Source organism: Oncorhynchus keta, chromosome 27 (assembly GCF_023373465.1).
Source record: "Oncorhynchus keta strain PuntledgeMale-10-30-2019 chromosome 27, Oket_V2, whole genome shotgun sequence".
Taxonomy (NCBI): domain Eukaryota; kingdom Metazoa; phylum Chordata; class Actinopteri; order Salmoniformes; family Salmonidae; genus Oncorhynchus; species Oncorhynchus keta.
The window spans coordinates 46,081,210-46,090,043 of record NC_068447.1 but is presented as its reverse complement, the minus strand read 5'-3'; the positions used below and the strand labels follow the sequence as shown (position 1 = coordinate 46,090,043).

General features: G+C 43.1%; 1 pseudogene; it reads left to right on the top strand.

Annotated features, from left to right (window-relative positions):
- Window positions 1–771: 771 nt before the first annotated feature.
- The window catches only part of LOC118360350 (nucleolar complex protein 2 homolog), a 43,117-nt pseudogene continuing 35,054 nt past the window's right edge, over window positions 772–8,834 (top strand).

Sequence of the window (8,834 nt, the reverse complement as noted above, 5' to 3'; positions counted from 1 at the left end):
CCGAATCCACTCATTTGAAGGGGTGTCAATATACTTTTATGTATATATAGTGTATCTTCATTATTGCCTAGTCATATGGTCAGGTGCTGCAAAGAAGTACATAAAGAAAAACGATGCTGGCCCAGAGCAGACTGGCGCGTGTTGCTCTTCACTGTGATCAGAGGTCTATATCAATACTATGCATGCAAGTCTCTCTTGGCTAAAAGTATCGGAGAGATTGACTCCATCACTTCTTATTTATATAAGTAACGATGTCTTAAATTCAGAATTGTTTTCATAGTCAATTTACACACAGCTCTGACACGCACCTACCCCACCCGACATGGCACCAGATTTTCACAGTCCCCCAAATCCACAACAAATTCAAAAAACTCTACAGTATTTTCTAGAGCCATGATTGCATGGGAGCTCCTATTCATTTGAAGGTAGCCTAGTGGTTAGAGCATTGGGCCAGTAACTGAAAGGTTGCTGGATCAAATCCCAGAGCCGACAAGGTCAACACCTATCGTTCTGCCCCTGAGCAAAGCAGTGAACAGCAAACCTGTTTTCAAAAGACTGAAAGCAACACCTCCCCTGTTTGACCTAGATATATTGTGTGTATGTGTTGATTTGTAGGCTGTGACATTTTAAATGTATGTAGTTATCTTCTTGAGCTTTTCTTTTCTTATTAATATTCTGTATTATGCAATGTTTTGTGTGGACCCTAAGAAGAATATCTGCTAATGGGGATCCTAATCAAATAGCAACATTTGGAGAACATAGTCAAGGACTATGTGTGACATAAACGTAAACAGGTTCATGATTATGAGGTATGATATCGGACACTAGGAAGTACAGTGATATTAAGTGATATTAAGGAATAATGTTGTTCATAAAGGTTTTATTGCGTGGTCAAAGTGACATATTAACATAGGAGTCAAGGGTTCCACTTTCATTTCAGACTATTGGGACAAATCGTTAGAAAAGCAGTGATTTCAAAAAGCTTGTTACAATATTTCCATGACGAACTACGAATGGAATGTAGATCGGTGCTGATGTTAATTTTAAGGTGTCTGTGTCCTTGTGTGTCTCTGTGTGTGATCGCTGCAGGAGACATACCAGTCGGTGTATAACTGGCAGTTTGTCCACTGCCTGTACCAGACATGCCACAAGAGGTCTCTTCACAGTCCCCAAGTCCAGAACAGACTATGAGAAGTGCACAGTACTACATAGAGCCATGACAACATGGAACTCTACTCCACATCAAGTTACTGATGCAAGCCGTAAAATTGGATTTTAAAAAAACAGATTAAAAAACACCTTATGGAACAGCGCGGACTGTGAAGGAGCATAAACATAGGCACAGACACATGTATACACACACACACACACCATAACATGGGAACCATACACACATCTTCACATGGATTTAGAACTGTAGATGTGTGGTGGAGTAGGGGCCTGAGGGCACACAGTGTGTTGTAATGTTCTGAACATTTTTATAATTTTTTTGCTGGACCCCAGGAAGAGTAGATTCTGCCTTGGCAGCAGCTAATGGGGATCCATAATAAATACAAATACCTGTGGCGTCGTTTTCTCAGCACGCTGCACCCCAGCAACGTCCTGCAGCCCCTCATCTACCCACTGTGCCAGGTCATAGTGGGCACCATCAAGTGGGTACACACACACACACACACACACACACACACACACACACACACACACACACACACACACACACACACACACACACACACACACACACACACACACACACACACACACACACACACACACACACACACATATAAATTATGTTTGGCCTGCTATAGAATTTCTTAATCTCTATGTGGCTCTCGAGCCTAAATGTATTGCCCACCCCTGCCCTAAAAGCAAGTTGTACTTCACACTTCAACCAGCAGGTGGTAGTGTTAACCACTGAATCCGTGTCTGTCTTGCTGTGCAGGCTGGTGCCCACGTCATGCTACTACCCTCAGAGGATGCACTGTGTGCGTGGCCTCACCCTCCTCTCTCGCAGCACACACACCGTTGTGCCTGTTCTGCCCTTCCTACTGGAGGTAAAAAGCCAAATCCATCCATCACCATCCTGAACCTACCTTATTTACCAGATATTCCCAAACTGTGGTACACAATGCCATCTGGCCAAATAAAAATGTGATTCACATTTAACTTTTTTTTTAAAGAACATATAATTTTTTCACATGTTCAAACAGTCCATTTATATTTTCCAGCGGACTATACATTTGGGTAAGTTATTTTTTCTCGCCTGAGTAGCTTCGTTTCACTTCCAAAATAAAATTAAACCATCTAGTTTTTTTTTTCTTCTTTTTTTTAACCTTTAACTAGGCAAGTCAGTCAAGAACAAATTCTTATTTACAATGACGGCCTATCAAAAGGCAAAAGACTTCCTGCTGGGATTAAAAATAAATACAATATAAATGTAGGACAAAACACACATCACGACAAGAGAGACAACACAACACTACATAAAGTGAGACCTAAGACTACAACATAGCAAGGCAGCAACACATGACAACACAGCATGGTAGCAACACAACATGACCACAACAAGGTAACAACACAACATGGTAGCAGCACAAAACATGGTACAAACATTATTGGGCACAAACAACAGCACAAAGGGAAAGAAGGTAGAGACAACAATACATCAAGGCAAAACAGCCACAACTGTCAGTAAGAGTGTCCATGATTGAGTCTTCGAATGAAGAGATTGAGATAAAACCGTCCAGTGTGAGTGTTTATTACAGCTCGTTCCAGTCGCTAGCTGCAGCGAACAGAAAAGAGGAGCGACCCAGGGATGTGTGTGCTTTGGGGACTTTTAACAGAATGTGACTGGCAGAACAGGTGTTGTATGTGGAGTATGAGGGCTGCAGCAGATATCTCAGATAGGGGGGAGTGAGGCCTAAGATGATTTTATAAATAACCATCAACCAGTGTTCAGTGAAATAACACAATGTCAAATACAGGTAGCCTAGTCAAATAATTAACATCCAATCACATTAACCGCTACTCTCTCGGGGGAATTCCACTAACGGTCTGTATGTAGCCAAACGTAGCTGCTGCTCATGTTGGTATCTGTACTGATGGCGCAAAAGCCATGACAGAGAGACAGAGTGGTATGGTAACATTCGTGCAAGCAGTTGCTCCCGATGCCACTTGGGTACACTGCAGCATCCACCGAGAGGCTCTTGCTGCCAAAGGAATGCCTGACAGCTTAAAAGACGTTTTGGATACTACAGTGAAAATGGTTAACTTTGTTAAAGCAAGGCCCCTGAACTCTTGTGTATTTTCTGCGCTATGCAATGATATGGGCAGCGACCATGTAATGCTTTTATATAACATACAGAAGTGCGCTGGTTATCAAGGGGCAAAGTATTGACACATTTTTTTTAATTGAGAGACGAGCTTAAAGTTTTCTTCACTGACCATCATTTTCACTTGTCTGACCACTAGCATGTTTCTCACACGACTGGCCTATCTGGGTGATGTTTTTTTCTCGCCCGAATGATCTGAATCTAGGATTACAGGGACACTCCGCAAGTATATTCAATGCGCTGGACAAAATTGAGGCTATTATTAAGAAGTTGGAGCTCTCCTCTGTCTGCATTAACAACACACAGGTCTTTCCATCATTGTATGACTTTTGTGTGCAAATGAACTCAAGCTTACGGACAATGTGAAATGTGATATAGCGAAGCACCTGAGTGAGTTGGGTGCGAAAATTACGATGACACAAACAACTGGATTCGTTATCCCTTTCATACCCTGCATCCAGTCCACTTACTGATATCTGAACAAGAAAGTCTCATCGAAATTGCAACAAGAGGTTCTGTGAAAATGTTATTTAATCAGAAGCCACTGCCAGATTCTGGATTGGGCTGTGCTCAGAGTATCCTGTCTTGGCAAATCGTGCTGTTAAGACACTGATGCTCTTTGCAACCATGTACCTTGGAGGCACGTAGCCTAGTGGTTAGGGTGTTGGGGCAGTAACCTGAAAGGTTGTTAGATCGAATCCCAGAGCTGATAAAGTAAAAATATGTTGTTCTACCCCTGAACAAGGCATTTAACCCACTGTTCCCCCATAGGCTGTCATTGTAAATAAGAATTTGTTCTTAACTGACTTGCCTGGTTAAATTGAAATAAAATAAAAAACCTATGTGAGAGTGGATTTTTGGCCCTCACTAACATGAAAACAAAATACGGGCATAGACTGTGTGTGGAAAATTATTTAAGACTGAGACTCTCTCCAATACAACCCAACATTGCAGAGTTATGTGCATCCTTTCAAGCACACCCTTCTCGTTAACCTGTAGTGAGTTATCCACAATTTCCAATGGACAAATAAGGTTTTATATGTAAGATGGTTAAATAAAGAGCAAAATTATTGATTATTATTATTTGTGCCCTGGCCCTATAATAGCTCTTTGTCCCAACCCAGCTTGTGGGAAGTGACAAACTCACACTCATTCATATGTTTAATAAATGTATCATATAGTGTGTGTGTGTGTGGCAGGTTTACAATGAACCACTGCTCTATACTAAGGGTCCCCCACCTTCCCCCAACAGCACTGCCCTCTTAGGCCTTTATTCACAAAGCGTCTCCCTGTGGAGGTGCTGATCTAGAACCAGTTTTGCCTTCTTTACTTTATAATGAATACGATTATTACATGGACAGGAGGGACCTGAACCTAGATCAGCACTCCTACTCTTAGATACTTTGTGAATACGAGCCCTAAAGGATTTCGCTCCAACCCTAATCTAGGTATCACACCTAAATGAACTGGTAATATGCTCACTGGACCATGCTCAGCGGAATAACCAGTAGCATTGCATAACCAGTAGCTCACTATGAGGAGGGTTGGCCACCCCTGCCCTTAGCACTTGTGTAGCCTTGATCTGAAGGGGTTGATTAGATGTGAGAAATACAACAAGAGGACAACATTTGGCAACAAACCCAATGGAAACAAACAACTTGGGTGGGAGTTATGCAACACTTTCTCAGGTATCAGTGGAAAACACAGTCCAGTGTATCAAGGCAGTTAGCGAGGTCTCAACGGCTAACAACTGCATAGGCTCGGAACGATGAGGGGGAGGAAGTACATCTGAGGGTTGTGTGTGTGCGCGTTACAAACCTTTGTTATCAGGGTAAGGTCGCAAACTGTCAACATGTTTGACTGTGTGCGTGTGGGTTTGGCTTTGAGTATATGTGGTGTGCAGACCCATATATGTCTTAGTGAGTGCTAGCCTCCTGTGGTAAGCTAACAGGAGAACGGCAGTGTGGAGGCGACAGCTTGGTTTTGTGGGAGTGGTCACCGTGATGGTCTGTGTGTGTGTGTGTGTGTGTGTGTGTGTGTGTGTGTGTGTGTGTGTGTGTGTGTGTGTGTGTGTGTGTGTGTGTGTGTGTGTGTGTGTGTGTGTGTGTGTGTGTGTGTTGATGGTCTGACCAAAGTGATAAAGACCAGGCTGTGGTTTACTCTACTCCTAACGTGCTCTGCAGACCACATCCTCTCTGCCTACGGCACAGTCGTCCACCCTCCAGCACACACACTCCAAGAACCCCTCACAGCGCACAGTGTTTATTCATGATGCACCCCACTGCCTGTTTATTCATTTTTTTAACTGTTCCCCTCGTTAAAGAGAAAAAAGGCTGAGGTGCGCGCTGCTACTGTTTTAATTAGAGCAGCAGAAAAGCACCCCCCTCGTCCTCCCCTGTTTGTGTGTGTGTGTGTGTGTGTGTGGGTGGGGGGGTGGCCGGCTGCTACATAGGCAGAGAGGATGTGGTCTGCAGAGTGCATTAGTAAACCTGTCAACCTGCACGCATTTTGCATACCATGCACACAATTTGAGGTCAAAGTACGCTGGTACGAAAAACTACCCAAAAATAGGCTTCTAGTTGGCACATTGTGGTAACTGTAACTGTCTGAAGTTGGAGCTGAGCCATTCAGAGGACTCGGATGAGGAGAAAGAAAACTCTAGTTCTCTGCTCAGGCTCACTCCTGTAGTCATAGTACTATTATTGCTTTTCCTCCCTCTACCTGGATGGCAGCTCTCCACTTCATTCGTTGATACCACAGGGTATGTCAAATGGAGAACAAACTGGTTGCCAAATACATTTTCCAAAATTATATGTGTTAGTCAAGCACATAACCACTATTATTTTGTAGTTAGTGCCTTAGCTAAGGCTTACCCTGGCAGGTAGACCCTGTAAAATAGCACATTTCATATGCTTTGATGTCTGTAGTAGGTGCGAGCGCATAGACAAGCAATGAAACATGCAGTGCTGTAGTAGTTCAGTACGCATCGCTGTGTAGATGGAAGCAGACATACAGTAGCAGAGAGCTGTTCCGCTAATATCATCCTTCACAAAAAAATGTATTTAGGCTATTAAAGATTAGCAGGCCTACGTTAATGAATCAGTTCATCTGTCCTCTTCATATAGCTAGCTATATGTCAACAGTAGGCTGCTAATGGTGTGATAATAGTTTGCCAATTACGACAAGGCATGTTGAATGAATGGTAGTCTAGTAGTCAGTTTGATTTGATGGATTAGGTCCGGGATGGAGAACTGAAACAAGCTCCTATAGGCCTAGTTCAGTTGTTTCATTTTACACAAAGCCTACAGGAAACTGTCTTAATTGAATCCAGTAATTTAATTATTCAGAATTTTCTCCCCAAAAACAATTAAGCCAGTTGACATTTTCAGTCGACTATCCACATAAATACGCCTATTATTTAGAATAATCATTACCCCAAAATGTAACCGACAAAATTTGAAAGCGTCATTGAGACACTTCAATTTAATTTAGGATCAAAAAATAATTCTGTCTTGGTTACAATGTTTGATATATTTGAAGACGCTAGGTTTCAGCGAATGTCGGTTAAAGGTTTTTCAAAAATGCTAAATGCTACAACTTGCCTGACCCCATCCGGACCTCCCCCCTAGCAAACCTTAGGCCTACAGTCGTGGCCAAAAGTTTTGAGAATGACACAAATATTAATTTTCACAAAGTTTGCTGCTTCAAGTGTCTTTAGATATTTTTGTCAGATGTTACTATGGAATACTGAAGTATAATTACAAGCATTTCATAAGTGTCAAAGGCTTTTATCGACAATTACATGAAGTTGATGCAAAGAGTCAATATTTGCAGTGTTGACCCTTCTTTTTCAAGACCTCTGCATTCCACCCTTGCATGCTATCAATTCACTTCTAGGCCACATCCTGACTGATGGCAGCCCATTCTTGCATAATAAATGCTTGGAGTTTGTCAGAATTTGTGGGTTTTTGTTTGACCACCTGCCTCTTGAGGATTGACCACAAGTTCTCAATGGGATTAAGGTCTGGGGAGTTTCCTGGCCATGTACCCAAAATATCGATGTTTTGTTCCCCGAGCCACTTAGTTATCACTTTTTCCTTACGGCAAGGTGCTCCATCATGCTGGAAAAGGCATTGTTCGTCACCAAACTGTTCCTGGATGGTTGGGAGAAGTTCCTCTCGGAGGATGTGTTGGTACCATTTTTTATTCATGGCTGTGTTCTTAGGCAAAATTGTGAGTGAGCCCACTCCCCTGGCTGAGAAGCAACCCCACACATGAATGGTCTCAGGATGCTTTACTGTTGGCATGACACAGGACTGATGGTAGCGCTCACCTTGTCTTCTCAAGCTTTATTCCGGATGCCCCAAACAATCGGAAAGGGGATTCATCAGAGAAAATGACTTTACCCCAGTCCTCAGCAGTCCAATCCCTGTACCTTTTGCAGAATATCAGTCTGTCCCTGATGTTTTTCCTGGAGAGAAGTGTCTTCTTTGTTGCCCTTCTTGACACCAGGCCATCCTCCAAAAGTCTTCCCCTCACTGTGCGTGCAGATGCACTCACACCTGCTGCCATTCCTGAGCAAACTCTGTACGGGTGGTGCCCCGATCCCGCAGCTGAATCAACTTTAGGAGACGGTCCTGGCGCTTGCTGGACTTTCTTGGGCACCCTGAAGTCTTCTTCTAGTTAGCTAGATGAAGAGAAGCCAATTACCAAGTACCCATAACAGTCTATAAATTACAATTCATACTGAGGCAGTCTTCTGCCAACATTATTAGACTAAAAAAGGGCCTAGGCAAATGTGTGCATTGTGGGATCATAAAAATGTGTCAAGTTTGGTATGTCTGAGTTAGGAGCAGAGCGTAAACCACAGCCTGGTCTTTATCGCTCTGGTCAAACTGTGCACATGCACACGGGAACAAGCGGTCACCTCCCATACTGCCTTTTTCGTGCTAGCTTACCACAGGACGCCAATAAACGCTAAGACACACTCCATATACAATAACAAACCACACCATCATACATACTTTGTGTGTGTATGTGTGTGTGTGTGTGTGTGTTGGGGGGTATACGATTTGGAGCTTCCTGCTACAGTGGCCCCCTCTGTGTATCAGGGCTGGCCCATACCCCCCACCCCCAGGCGACCACCACCACATCCGATGTCTGTACAGACAGACCTGGCCAGGAGTGCTTCCGCTCGCCTGGTGTCAACGACCTCACATGCACACACACACAGATACACAAATGAAATATACAGTTTTTGGTCAATCCAGTACACATAAAACACACAATGTGATATGCAACATGATATCAGTAAAAATACAGAAATATAGCACTGGCACATAATGTGCTGATTCTGAAGGACATGCACAATATAATTGGCATTTGTTCATTTGGATCCCCAGTAGCTTTTGCAGAAGACACAGCTACTAAAGGGTCACATCACCAGGGGCACAGAAAAACTCACTCAAAAACCACCAAGCATATAGTGTTTGATGGGTT